The 15547-nt window shown below is 39.8% G+C and overlaps 1 protein-coding gene across 2 annotated transcripts in view; it reads left to right on the top strand.

The window, feature by feature from the left end:
- Nucleotides 1-15547, top strand: part of ATP2B2 (ATPase plasma membrane Ca2+ transporting 2) — a 429063-nt gene that overhangs the window by 94404 nt on the left and 319112 nt on the right. The gene's annotated exons all lie outside the window — the stretch shown is intronic.

Raw genomic sequence — 15547 nt, 5'->3', positions numbered from 1 at the left:
GACAATGTTCAGTTTGGCCATTTCCTTTTCACTGTTCAGCTACTTTTCCCCTGAGCCTGCACTACTACTTTGCCTTTTGGGTGTGTGCAAAACACACCGGCTTTGCCTGTGTTTGTGTGTGAGGGCAGGGGGTACCTAAGCGTTAGGGAAGCAATAGGGTGGGTTTGTTGTCGATTTGCTTTGCTTATTTTTTGAAAGCTGGCTGTCCAGTGGTATATGTAAATATTAGTATTCCAATGGGAATTCTACCCTCAAACATGTATCTCAGATTTCCAATGGTCTCTTCTTCCCTTAGCCTTCTCCTCCACTACCTAAAAAATTTCTCTTACGCAGTTCTTGCATTTAGTGGCAAGATCTGTAAATGTACTGATTACCTGGCAACTCCTGCCCTTGGCAGTGGGACTTGAAAATTTGTTTGCTTCATGGTGGTGCTGAGCGCTTGTGAGTATCTGGCTCACGGGGGGGTTGCAAGGCATGCGGGAGAACTCGCATCTGATCTGGGCCTCCCCACTGGCACATCATCTCATCTTTATGCTGTGGTTTTGATTTAAATCTCTCTTCTCTGAAGTAAAGGTGCGGCAGGAACAATAACTTGAGTGGAACATTTGATAAAGCTGAAGGATACTGATATGCATCCTATAGAATAATAACTTCTTGGCTTTGAAAACAGTTTGCTGCTCCGTGAATCACCTGCTCTGTCTTCACGTACAGTGTTGAAGTGTTGATGCTTTAACATGGTAAATGCCGGTATTTCTGTTAGTTTGTTAGCCCAAACCTCTATGTCTAGGAAAGTCAGACTGGTCACTTCTAGACTCTCCGTTCGTGGAAGAGTTCCTGTCAGGAGTACCAGGTGCTGAGTAAAATGCTTCTCACAGATGTGGTGTGCTGCTCTTCGACTGAATACATCCCATTCTGTTCGCTTGTCATATCTCATACGTTACGCTGGGGGTAAAAACCTGTTTTATTTGGTTTTGCTATCTTATGCTTGCATTGATTTTGAAAATGCAACATATAGTAATGAAAGATAAAATGCTCTTTCAGATGCTCCAGAAAAGCTCTCTGAGAAGGAAGCCTTTATTATTATGTTGCACAAATTACATACATGGAGTGTAATGGAGCAATTTTAATTTAAAAAAAAAAGGAATTATTTTTTCACTTATAAGGGAAGATATCTGTTTTATACAGAGTATTCCTTTGCAACAGGATCCTGATTATAGGGTATTACAATAGAATAAATATTTTCCATTTGGCATCAATGGGTATGGGTCACTTTGAAAATCCTTGAGAGCTTTTTATTTTGTTAGTTTATGGGGAATGAAGGCAAGTAAATGAAAAGATGAAGACCAAGGCCACTCTAAAGCTTATTACTGATTTTAGATGGTCAATCTGAGACAACTGAAAATGAACTTACTTAAAAAACCAAAACAACCCTCTTCTCCCCTGCTTCTCCAAAAATTGGCGTTTTTTGCTGGCTGAAGTGGACAGATGGAATCTTGAATAAAGAGCGTAATAACAGAAAATATCCACTATTTTGGCTAAATATATATGTACATAAAATGAGAGTAGAGAAATTTTAAGTAAAATTAACACATCCTTGCTTTGAAATGTGGAATATTTTGTTATGTGTGACTCCGGTGGGAAATTTGGTATGCTCTTTTGGCCTGTGGAAGTAAGACTCGTGAAGAAGTGTGCCTGCCTTTTTATGTCAGGATACCTGGGTCCTTGTTAACTGGTTGACTCCATAAACTCGTGCTGGAAATTTATCTAAATACAAGAGTCATCTGTCCTTGGTAGGAAAGTAATCGAACTGTCTTAAATTAATGTTTTGAGTACGATGGTTGAATGGTCCATGGTTAGCTTGGTCCCCTATGGATGGAAAGCTTTATGGCTTTTTATTTGTTGGAAATAAATCCAGCCTTTTTCATAAGTATATAAGTGTGCTACTAGTAGCACTATAAATGTATCAAATAGTAAATATAATGTCCTATTCATATGAGAAGTATTCGGGGGAATGTAATTCTCTGAGCCTTTGGCACTTACCTCCAAACAGTACCCCCTATATTGTGTTTAGCTTTTACTGTTGAGAGCAAGTGTAATTCTAAAAGCCTGCTAAAATTGAAAATATTATGAATTTTGTTGCATTTTATCAGGGTAATTTATACTTGTTTTCTTTTAAACAACTTGAGTCAGTTTGTGCCTTTTTTTTTAAAAAAAAGTCACATTGCAACACCGAACACAGATAAATCAAGCTGTTTATTTTAACTTACTCTTTCCTTTTTGTTTGTCTTAAAAAATAAAAAGCATTTTCAAACTTTTCCCTAAGCTCATCTGTTGAAGTCAGTTCTGTTCCTAAGAAGAAAAATGGACAGCAGTGGGAGAGAAGTGGAAAGAATAAAACCCTAAAGAGGCCAAAGCTGTTTCAGCGGTGACTGCAGCTGGGAAGCTCAAGGGCTGTGGGCAAAGCACATGGCGCATGGCCCAGCTCCTGAACCTCCATTTCACAGAATCACAGAATCTTAGTGGTTGGAAGGGACCTTTGAGATCATCGAGTCCAACCACATTAAAAAAAAAAAAAAAAAAAAGCACCCACCAACTAAACTCCACACCCACAACCCCACACACAACACCCCACCACAAACCAATAATCTTGGGCACTAGAGCATGCCCTGAAGAGCCATGTCTACACGTTTCTTAAATACCTCCAGGGATGGTGACTCCACCACCTCCCTGGGCAGGCTGTTCCAGTGCCTGACCACTCTGTCAGTAAAGTAATTCTTCCTAATATCTAATCTAAACCTCCCCTGCCGCAGCTTCATACCATTTCCTCTGGTCCTGTCATTATTCACCTGGGAGACGAGGCCAACCCCTGCCTCTCTACAGTTTCCTTTCAGGTAGCTGTAGAGGGCAATGAGGTCTCCCCTCAGCCTCCTCTTCTCCAAGCTAAACATGCCCAGCTCCCTCAGCCTCTCCTCATAGGACTTGTTCTCCAGACCCCTCACCCGCTTGGTGGCTCTCCTCTGGGCACGCTCCAGCACTTCAATGTCTTTCCTGTAGTGAGGGGCCCAAAACTGAACACAGTACTCGAGGTGAGGCCTCACCAGTGCCCAGTACAGAGGCACGATCACTTCCCTACTCCTGCTGGCCACGCTATTTCTGATACAAGCCAGGATGCTGTTGGCCTTCTTGGCCACCTGGGCACACTGCTGGCTCATGTTAAGCTGGCCGTCCACCAGCACCCCCAGGTCCTTTTCTGCCGGGCAGCTTTCCAGCCACTCTGCCCCAAGCCTGTAGCGCTGCTTGGGGTTGTTGTGACCGAAATGCAGGACCCGGCACTTGGCCTTATTAAACCTCATACAGTTGGCCTTGGCCCATTGATCCGGCCTGTCCAGGTCCCTCTGTAGAGCCTTCCTACCCTCAAGCAGATCAACACTCCCACCTAGTTTGGTGGCAATTTCCCACCCCAGCTCCCCTCTTCTGGCCGAGGACAAATCAGGGCTCGTGAGTGTTGTCTTTGTGTGGCCTGTCCATGGAAGCAAAACTCACCAGCAGCATGCTGCTCCTGGGCAGGCTTCACTCTGTGAAACGGGTCATAGCTAAGTATCGTGAATAGGGATGTTTCCCAGTTACCAGATGTAAATTATAATGGAGTTACAGAAAAGTAAGTGACTTTTGGTGGAAGCCTTTCTTGGCTTTTCAGTGCTTTTCAGGTGGAGTTTCTAGTGATGCTAGAGCTGTTTGCTGCTTGAAAAAGCAGCTACTCGGATATTTATTTTTTTTTGTAACCCTATTAGAAGCTGGAGAAATGGCTTTTGTGGTACTGTTGTAGATGTCTGAACAGTCTTCTTCAGTTCAAGCAGTAAATAAAGCCAGATTGCAAAACAAAACATTGCTTATGTTGCACATTATATCTACTGAAGTACCTGTGAGTGGAGCTTTTTTCATGGCTCAGTAACTGAAGAAATGGTGACAGCAACGGGTAAAAACTTTGAGTTGTATCTGGAGGCATCCACATGGGGAAACCTAGAGTAATGATTGATGCCAGTACCTATAAGTAATAGGTAATACCTATTAATACCGACATAAGCAGTGTTTGTATTGGTTCTAATCTGCTTTGTGGACAGCTGTTGATTACAGGGTTTTTACTTGCTGGAAGTCTGATATATTTCTACCTTTGCAAACAGTTACTGAAAAGTAGTGCTAATGTTTTGCCAACTTTTATTTGTTGTCTCACTTCTCCTTGTTGGAAGGAATAGTAATCATGATTTATATTGCTTTACAGCTTCATTAGTTTGGCATTTGGGTGCTTGTTGTGTAAAGTCAAATATTTGGCATCAGTTGGAATTTACATAATCCTGATGCATTTTCATCATACGATCATCACTGAACTGATGAGGTATATGTTTCTGAGCATTCTGGGGAAGACTTTGGAAGATTCTCATGCACTAGTCTAGGCCTTATTTGTGCTCGCTGAAGCCACTGAGGATCTACGTGTTGATGATCTCAAGTGAGGGCCAGAAATCTCACAATTTAATACATCACTCAAAATTAATTACATCACATCTCACATGATTTAATACATCTGCATTTATTCTGTGAATGACACGTTTTACAAAAAAGTTATTTAAGATCTCCAAAACACTTTATGAATTGTATTTTTGCATGTATTTTCATTTAATATGTCTAATCTCTGGTACAATTGAAATCATGTTACATTTTCTCTAGTTGATGGCAGTGGTTTTATTCCCTTGGTTCCCCCTTCCATTTTCTCTTGTCAAAAGGCACGCTTTACCAGAGGAGGGAGATAAATATAGTACAGTGTTATAACCTTTAAAACAGTCTTATTTTATGTCTGTATTTCCTCAAGAATTTGTTCACGTGCTTAGAAATGATCTTGAAAAATCAATTTATTCTAACTATGTACTCTTTATTCTATGTATTTCCCCTGTGAAGAAACACAGTAAAACCGAAAATCTCTAATCCATAATAAGGGATTTTTTTATTATTACAATTTTTTAAACTTTGAAAATTGACAGAGGTTAGCAAAACCTCTTGTCACAGAAAACTTCAGCTGAAATGTATTCTAATAGTTCTGAAAATACTGGTGACTACTGCGTGTCTTTGGTAGGTAGGTATCAGGAGACAAAGCTAGCATGAGCATCCTTTAAGCTACGGTCCTGGGGAATAAACTTGACTTTGCCGCTGGTTGGCTGCCTTTTTGCAATATAGAAACTTCTGGCAGGCTGCATTTTCTGTTTGCACATGCTCCTTGATCCTGCCCATAGAACTGCCGACCGCTGAGGAGAAGCAGTGCAGCCGGCCGAGTTCTGGCCTCGGGGAACATGCCAGGAACATGCCTCCTGAGGCCATAATGCGTTTTGAGGGCAGGGTAGGCAGGAGATGGAGTGGGAGCCTTCATAAAAGGCATGGAGCCTCCTCTGCTCCTGGATCCTATAGATAAGCGGGCTGGAAGCAACGCTGTTGGTTGCACGGTGCTTTTGGTGGCAGGTGATGGGTCCCCAGAGGGAGATCCTGCCAGCGCCGCGTTGCTGTAGGACGAGGTGTGGCGGCACGTCGAGGCCTGGCCAGGAGAAGCCAGTTTGTCACCGCAGAATTTTTCTGGATCGGTGTGTGGGTGGCTTCCTGCTGGAGCTGAAGAGCTGTCAGCGTTGCCTTTTTGTGACAATAGTGTGGGGGAAAGCTATGCAGGAGAAGTCTTGGAGAGCTAAGAAATGTTTTAAAATACTTACTGCTTTTCCTTCATGCTTCACTGAAAGACCACTGTTTTGCCTTTAATCGAGGAGAGATTATAATCACTTGGTTTTTAAAAAGAGTATTTGGTGTTGTGCTCCAGTGAATTCCTTTGTGAAGAGCTTGCAGGGAATAGTCCTAGGCATGTTAAAGTACTGGTAACAAAACAATATTTCTCCAAACAGCGCGTGTAAGCATTCTTTCAGAAGTCCAGCCACAGACGGTAAAAGGAATAGTTTAGGAATAGAGCTAGCTGTCAACCACAAGAAAAATTTTCACTGGCATCTCATTGTTACATTTTAATTGATAAAATGGCCTGTTGTCTGCTTTGTAATCAGAAGAACTCATCTTGAACCACTTTGTTATGTGTCTTGAAAATAATTTCTGTATTTTAGCTAATCAAAGAAAATTTAATTGATTGCTGCTTTTGAGTCATAGGCATTAATAAACAGGCAAAGCATAACACGTCTTGCATAAAAAGCCAACGGATTAATTTACAGAGGAATCTGTGTCAGATGCTTCTTGCCGTACATAATGTCTTAGTGTGAGGATGTACAAAATTTTTGCAAATTGTCATTAAGGTCCTATAATTATTCACATACTCCAAAATTATCTTGGTTTTTACTGTTGTTATTATTGAGCAAACTGCTGCTCTAAAGAAACTGTAAATGTTGCAAGATCAGGGGAAGTATTGAGGAATATCTAATCTTCTGCAAATTTTTCTATCTTTCTACAACAGTAAATACCACTTTATCAGGATTATAATCTTGTTCCTTGTGAGAATTGTTGCTCTGAATTAGACCAGAAATAATGTAAGAATAATTCTGCCTATACTACTTTGGAACTTCATTGCGCAATTTTCAGTCGGCCCTGACCAAATATTTTTTTGTTGGTGCCATCAAGGCAGAAAAAAGAAGGGAAGGAAAGGAAAAAGGAAAGATGGTGACATCTAGGTATTATGCTTCTAGTTGAGGGCAGAGATGATTCATCAGGCTTATTTCCTTTCATCTGCACTGTTTTTCTGATCTGTATCAAGAAAACTCTGGAACTCTTCCTTTAGAAATAGAGAAAACAACAACAATAAACAACAAATATTAAGGGAGGTGGTTAAATTCTGATAACTCCAGGAACTCTGATTGAGATTGTTGCTAAAGACAGACAGTTCGACAGCCTTTTTCTTGTCCTCATAGGCTTTGCCTGTGATATTTGTTTATTTTCCTGATAAGTATATATCCGCTTATAAACTTCATGCCAGAATTCTTGTTAATAATTGCCTGAATGTGCTGCAGAAACAATGCTTGTTCCCTTCAAAGAGGGGAAATTCTTTTTTTCTCCTTGAACTAGAGGGGTCAAAATCAGCCAACACACAATGGAAAGCTATATTGGAACTGTATTTGTATATGACAGTTACTATATTTATAACCTGGAAGAGAATGATAATACTCCTTTGGCCAGCAGCGTGCGTTATCATGCTGATGAAAATGGCATGTATCTGTGTGTTTCATTTCTCCATCCTTTCATTTCTGAAGGAGCTCTAGTATATTAGCAGTCTTTAATGTTCAGGGTTTCATGATGCCTCTGGACAGCAATTTAATTGGTGCAAATGCTCTGGCAGCCTATATTTATTTTTACTTTTTTTTTTTTTCTTCTGTAAGAGCAATATGGGACTACAGTCACAAGATACCTTGCAATAGTTCAAGTTGTCGCACGTGTAATTAATAATAATTTGTAATGAATAATTATGTGGATGGCTACTGTAAGTGATGGGAAAACCAGATATGACAACTCCATTGAACTTAGTTTAAGAAAATGCTGGAAGGCATCATTGCATAAATAATCTTTCTTGGAAATGGTGTCACCATACTTTTCTGGTGCTTTGGAAAACCTTAACAGAGAAAACAAATGATTTGCAGGTAAAACTTTGTCAGAAAAACAGTTTAACCACAATTGTGTGAACAGGGAGGTGTAAATTCTTTCTCAAATCCGGATTGTTTGGTTGCACCTCATGGATGCTCAGATTAGTTTCTAGGAACTCTTTTAATCACTCCTTCAGTGATCCTAAGGTTTTGGTCCAGGCAGGAATCTTCATTTGATGAATAAACCTCCAGTGAACCCCCCCGTTATCTCTACACTGCAAGTGGGATGGTAAGCAGGGGCAGCCGAGCTGCCTCCAGAACCAGCAGCAATACAGTTTTGTTACTGAGCATGAATTACTCTGGAACAGCACTAGGGAAGTGTGTCTGTCCTTTTACTGGGACTCGAGCTCGGATCTTCCCGTAGCGCTGCGCTGTGCCCAGCAGGCAGGCGCTCGTACCCTACCTGCCACCCATCTACGTGGATAAAGTTAAAAGAAGGTGTGTTAAAGCACGGCTTGAAATGCTGGGGGTGCTTCTAGTTTTCTAAATTCACAGTAAGATGCTTACGGTCAGGATCTGCCTGCCTGGCAAACTGATGTAATTTCAGTGTTTTATAGCTTTTTCCTGTGAGAAGATCTTTAGCTAAACTGCAGGTTAACCCTCGTCGGCCCTTGCCTATGGATATGACCCTTATACAGCAGGGTTCACGCTCTGCTAGCCAGCAAAACTAAATGAGAGCAGAGTTACAGCCCTTTTTCTTCTGGGGTTGTCGTCAGGTGTACGCACAGTTTTCTTCAGTGGCTGAGAGAGATTCTCTGAAACGGAGTAAGGTTATTTTCCGATGCACGTTAGCTGAGAATCTTCCCGGTGACATTCAGGTAAAAAAGAAGCAGAAAGAAGCACAAAAAAGAAAATTCCTGTTATCCTTTAATATTTGAAAAAATAGTAGTGTGATGAAATTTCACTAATAGCATAGCCCATCCTATGATGCAGTCAGAATCACAGATGTCCTTGCAAACATCTGGTATAACAGCAAGCAGGGCGGTAGATTAAACCTGTTTTCTCTGTATTACTAAAAAGGTTAACAGTCTTGCTAGACAGTTGGGTGGGTTTAACATTAAGGTTGATTCATCTTTCTTACATGAAGGTTTGCAGTACTATGAGCTTTTGAGATACGTACGTCCCTGTTCAGCATTTAAGCACACACTGAACCACTGTGGTAAACTTATTGCAGTCCTTTATACTAAAAGAAGGTTGTAGAAATGAGTCCTTTCTGTATACATGGAGCAGTCTGGCGGCGTTCTTCGTTGCAGTGTCATAAATGTATTTACAATAAATTTGGCTAGCATAGATTCTAAATGCATCTTTTTTCCCTTGGGAGGGGACAAGAGAGTGATGTATTCCTAAGGAAATCTTTGAAGCTCCTGATGAAATGTACTTCAGTCGGCAACATTTGGGGGAGGGTAACATCTTTCCCCCTTGTTTTAATTCTCCCTTAAATGTGGATTTCAATGAAAAACCTTGAAAAATGCTTTTGACTAGATTATTATCAAAATACTTCATAATTATCCTTTTTTTTTTTCCTTTTTCTTCAGCCGGTCATTTATATTCTGCACAGACTAGAATAGCACTGTGGGGGGAGCACTTAAATAGGAAGAAGATATTTGTCATCTGTCACACTCTGAAATTAAACTTTTGATATCGAGTTATTGCCTTAGAAATAACTTCAAAAAATTTTCATGCAGAGAAAAGTACATGGTGGGGGAAGCTGTTGAACAAGTTATGTAATAACACTGGGTTAAATCCTCTGTAAGTGAGCAGAGTCTTTTAAAATATTTCTTCATGAATAAATTAAAAAAAAAATCCATACAATTAAAATTCCAATGATTCCTTGACCACTTAACGTGGATTTTTTTCTTTTAACAAAATCACAGAGGGTAGGCTGAGTTTCCCAGAGCTGCTGCAGAGATTTCTAATGAGAAATTGATATCCAGTTTTGTTAGATGGCTTTGAAAATTCTTGTTGTACATTTACATATATTAAGAAAGTAGAAAGGAGAGAAAGGGGCCATGTCTAAGGAGAACATTTTATAGTGAGGGAAGTAAAGCTCAAAAGTACCAATGGCAATTGTAGAAAGAGTAAGTTAGGAGGAATATATAATTTAATAATGGCTACAGTGGAGAGTATTTGGACTTTAGCATGATCCTTCTGTTTTGTGGATAGAGGTTGAAAAATTATAAATGAGATGGAACAAAGGAGTGGCTTATCCACAGGGTTGGGATAGTAGAACCGTTCCTAGCTGATGAGTTTAAGACTACTGAGGGAGAACGGTGGACTCCTCTTTTCCACAACCGGTTTTGTTACAAAGACAGTATCTGTTGAGTGGCTGTGTTCATTAAACCTGTCATTTGTTGAGGTAAGTGAGCAACTTGTGGTTTGGTTTGTTTTTTTTTTTTTTTTTTGCTAAATCAGGTTGCTTGCTTTGTGGTTTTGCTTATGCCCCGTTGGCAGCCTCTGGTGTCGTGCAGAAGGCTTGGAGGCATTGCTCTTGCATAACCCAGTGCACAACAAACGTATTTTCTTGTTCTCTGCGTTGATATATATTAATTTTTTTTTGTCTGCTGCAAGCTGCAAGTACGTCTGTCTTATTTGTAGCCATCGTAGCCTATGGTCATGTCATTTCTTCCCCCAAAATGTTTACAGATTCTTTTGTTGTGTTTTTCTTGTTTTTTTCCTCCTTTTGGCACGTAGTGGATAGCAGGTTTCATTTAGCATAATGAGACATGTGGTGTGAATGTGTCCGTGCTGTCACGGGGTAAGGACGCCTTGCAGCAGAGGTAGATGGCAGTAGCTAGCAGCATGCGGATTCTCCATCTGATTCCCTTTTTGCCTGCAGTTAGCCATGCGGAAGCTGGCTACTGTGCTCTTTGCTGGCTGGACGCCCGCTCGACACATGGGCAGCACTGGAAGTAGCCAAGAAGCCTTACATGCCTAAGAAATGTGTGACTTCTAGCTGGGAATGCCTGAAAAGCAACATTTTGTTAGTCATTGACTCGTGCTTTCAGAAATAAGAAAATGCGCTTTTTTTCTAATAAAAAGTTATTTTTCAAATATTAATTACGTTTTTTGAGACTTTATAAGAGGTGAATCTCATTCGTTTTTGAACTAGTTTCTATAGGGTGTTTATCGTACAGCCTTAAACGGTCTAGAAATGTTACTGGATCACTGAACTGATCTCTGCGAGAAAACAATCGAGTATCTATGTTGAATACAGCTGTAAAGCTCTATGATATAATTATATAGTTGTTACCATCTGAGGATTCTTCTAGCCCATGTAGTCTTCTAGAATCAGAGAAACAAATTCTTAAAGGAATTAGTAACACTCCAATTTATGAAGTGCTGGTAAATACAAACAGTGAAGGTGTTTGCATATCAGCTGGGTCATAATTGTTTTATTTTCTTTGTCTAATATGTCTGTGGTAAAGATGATACTATGCCTTTTGAGCTACTAAATGGTCTTATAACCAAAACCATTTCAGAAGAACAAAAGTTCGACCTCTTGGCATATGAGTAATGTTGAGGCAAATGAAGGTCAGACATCACCTTGAATCTTTTGAAATATACGGGTCTGATTCCAATACTTAAAATTTGAAGTACTAATTTCATTATTTATTTTAAAACTGAATACCTCAGGGGAACAAAGAGGTGTACCTCTTAAAAGACCCTTACCTGATCTTTTTTCCTGTTTTAAATCTGCAATAGATGGCCTTTGAATAAAATAGATAATACAGATTAATGTCTTAGACCACTAACCATACCAAGTACATATAGGTCACCAAGTAAATGCACTACTGTACCTAATGAGATTTTAACTTCAGATTCATCTGGATCTATTGCATGATTCAGGTAAAGTTGTCCATTCATATTTGTTGCCTTAAATTAACATAGAGAATACTCATTGTATGAAATACTTGTGTATATAAATATGTTGTAGACTGAAGTCGGTATTTGTTTCTTAGGTGTTGAATGCCTGTTTATTATTCTGACTCTGCATCTTTAAAATAAAGACAAGGTAAAAAAAATATAGGAAAGAAAAAAGAAGAGAACCCAACCAACCAAACAAGTGTTTGGGGGCAACGTTTCTAGCTCACACTTCTAGCTAGGTCTTGTCTGAGAGACAGAACGACTTCTTTAGAAGAACACCCTTGACTCATATAATAGAACAAGGAAACCTGTCCCTTGCTGCTTTTTCAGTTCGTCATCTGATGAGAGACGACAGTAGATGTACCACAGCCACTGAGAGGCTTTACTGCCTGTCTTTTTGACATACTGAGTTAACACGTAGGCTGTCAGTTTTGTTTTGTAATGCTATAATTACTTATACTGAAATCCCGAGGAATTATAAGAAGGATGAGATGCATTTCACATTGTAAGCTAAACTTGGAATAATACTACGTTTATGGAAGGTGGGAACAATTGAAGGTGTAGCGAAAGTCTGTACCACTATTGCAGGGGGGTGGTGGTGGAGGACAAAACGCCTCACAATAACCATTTAATTAAAAAAAGGAGTAATTTTTCCTCCTTCCATGGTAATGTATTTTCCAAGCGTCAGCGTAGTTTGTTTTACCATTGTCTTCCCTGACTTGCAAATGTTGTGGTTTCATTTCTCTACCAGCTTGAATTACGGATGCATGGTTCATTATGGAATTTTTGCTAATGCCACAGCCCTCAGCCTGTATATATTATATGCTAGGGCGTCGGCTTTAGAAAAGTGGCACGTTGCTTTACCAACTCTAGAGTTTCACTCATTCAATATTCAAACATTAGTAAACTTTGACCTAGGGCACAAGAGCCAAATGGAGCTGGGTTTTGAGGCCTCTTCCCTGCAGCAGATGGAGGCGCTGCCCAGCAGGCTGCCTTTCCTCCCAGGCCCTGGTCGTCTGTTATCCCAGCTTCACCCAAAGCTCTGCCTTCTTTCAGATTAACAAAGGCGTTATGCCTGATTCAAAACCTACACCCGTTATAACTTTTAGCAAATTCAATTTACTATGTTTATCTTAATAGATGCTTCTGTGTAGCAGCAACATTGTAGGATATTTAGACGTAAAGTAGAAAGAAATTCAGTGATGCTGCAGTGAGCATATCTTACTGGAATTTGTTGTAAAATGAAAAATACAAAACAACTTTGATCTAAGCTACAGTGTAAATTTTGGCTTTGTTCAGTATCATGCCAAATACTGATGTCATCTTTCTAATTTTGTTAAAGTTTTTGTCTTTACGAAGATCATTCTCTACATTTATATAAATATGTAATGGTGGACAATGTATTTTTCAGCCTGATCCTTGTGGATTTATGCATCAAAGAAAGAATCTCTTATTATAGCCTTTGCAAATTCATGTAAGCTCTCTTTTGTGAGCTACATGTACATGCTTTGTCCATCGGCTGTACAGGAGTAAATCAAATAAAGGAAATAATGGAAAATCTTAACTGTCAGATGGCAAGAGTGCACATATTGAGTAGTGGAAAATACTGCAAGTGGAAAAGCTCTTTTTAGGTGTTGGAATAATTGTATGTTGCTTCAAGCACACGACTAGAACAGTTTAAACTGTTATTAAAGAATGTTGCCAGATCTTATCACTGCAGTCATGCATATAGATCAGTGATCCCCGTGCAGCACTACAAAATGTGTGAATGAAGTACGCTTACTAAAAATAAACCTATTGAGTGCTATTCCTAAATTGCCATAGAATACTGGATAAATTGTACAATTTTAGCAGTAGAAAATCATCTCCAAGACCGAATTAAAAAGTGCGTCTAACTGCAACATTACAAGTGAGTTTAAGAGATGGTAAAATAGTTGCAGTCCTTCTTTGTTTGCGTGAGTGTTCATCAGTGTTTTAAAAAAGACAAACAAACAACAGACAAATAAGACCCCATCGAACAAAACCCCCATGGGAGCACTTACGGCAGGATGACATGAGTGAGCTGAGGAGAGGCCAGGGCTGGTGTGGAGCAGTGAGTGAAGGGGCGTGCAGAGCCTGTGTCCGCGGCCTTCCAAGAGGGCACCGTGCAATATTTTACAGATTTCACTTGGCATCAGTAAGTCTGCAATTGATATATCTCTGAGTATCTCCAGCCAGTCTTTTATCACCATCAGATTAGTTCATTAAATTTGGAGCCGTTTTAGTTCTGCTTTTTCCTCATTTGTGGGAAGAATTGATGCGCTGTGATTGTGTGGGAACACCTGTAAGGGGTACAGTTCTTGGAGCAGGCCGGAGGAGATTGGAACTGCTATGACTTACATTGTAAAGCCACTTAAGCTGCCCAGAACATAAAGAGAAGCATCTGTGGTTTGTTGTTTGTGGTTTTTTTAATGATAATGGGAAAAAAAAAAAAGGTTCTCAAGACACTTGGCAGCAGGGGAGCATCCCAGAGCTGCTTCAAAGACCGAAGAACCTTTTCTTTCCCTGTCCTCCCCTTTACAAAGAATCCTTTAATACTTAATCAAATTTCTCTTGTACCCTTGTACAGAATCTATTTCCTTCCTCATAAGAAACTGGTTTGTTGATGGAGCGTCTGCCATTGCCACCTCTGTGACTCTTCCACATTTTTAGGATATTGAATAAATGGGAACTCACATCAGTTTCTTTATAGTTCAATCTTCAGTTTGACTTGGGAAGGTGGAACCTTTCCCTCATGAAAAACAGTCTTTAAAATCAATCAACTACTTTTTTCTCTAGCAAATTCTTTGATTGTTGGGCTTTTTTATGGTTATTCATATTTTCACCCAATGGTAGCAAGTGAATGATTGCAGGTGTACTGAATTTCTGCTCTGGCAAGGGTTTAAGCTGTTTAGGGAAACAAATGAAGCACAAAGGTTTTTATTTAACAATAAATTTTATATGAATCTAATTTTTTTCATGAGTGACTGGCTTTCTCAGATCAAGCTCCTTTACAGGAAATTTTACAGGAATATGCAGTACCTTTAACAACTATAACTTTTCCAAAACTCTTGGAATGCCAGATGAAAGCATAAAGAACTACTGATTTGATGGAGCCTTAAGCAATCCCCTGATCAAAGCAACAGTGCATGTTAAAACTAGCATTGATTACTCTGGGACGGTTTTATAAGCCTGGTCTATGGTTTTGTTACCTTTCCCAGGCTGAAGATGTCGAGTCTTTATAGAGCCAGAGAAATACGATTGAGAACACTGATCAGATGTTTATTTGCATTGCCAATTTATGCAGAAGATGGACTGCTTCTGCTTAGCTCCAGAATTGTGCACACAATTTGAAATAATAGAGCTCTAGTTTTCAGCCATCTCCATCTATTTCCTTGATGGGAAATCTCTGGAATAAATGCGGAAAAGGGATGTTGGTATCCTGGGCAGTGGAGCAAGGTGTTTGACTTGGAACTACTGCAAGTACTTCTGTTGGCATAGAATGAACGAAAGATATTTTGATCACTTGTAGTAATTAGATTCCGTGGCACTTCCATCAAGTGGGTTAGCTTTTTTTCTTGTCCGGATTTCAGTTTCATTTTTGATGTGTCTCTTACCTAACTTGGTCTCGACTCTCAAATAAGCTGTATCGTCCTTTTAATTTCTGACCTCAACAGGTGTGTGGTGCTCACAGTGACACTCAGACTCAAAGAATTGCTTTTGGGCTTTTAGTAGTGCGATGTACGTTCAGTCCGTGTTATGTTCCGATAGTGCTCTGAAAAGCTGAAAGATAAATTGATATTGAATGTGTCTATTCTGGCACTCTTAGACGGCTGTCACTGCTGTGTAACTGCATAAAGCTCCCAGCCCGGCGCAACAGGCTGACTGGTGGTGAGAGGGTACGTTTAACAAGATGGTTATCAAATTGTCCTGAAAAATATGATACGCACACAGTATTATGTCTCTGCTTAAAATTATCTCTAGAAGGTTTTTAAATAGAT

Source organism: Chroicocephalus ridibundus, chromosome 10, assembly GCF_963924245.1.
Source record: "Chroicocephalus ridibundus chromosome 10, bChrRid1.1, whole genome shotgun sequence".
Taxonomy (NCBI): Eukaryota; Metazoa; Chordata; class Aves; order Charadriiformes; family Laridae; genus Chroicocephalus; species Chroicocephalus ridibundus.
The sequence above is the reverse complement of the archived record's forward strand: the minus strand, read 5'-3'. Positions and strand labels throughout refer to the sequence as shown.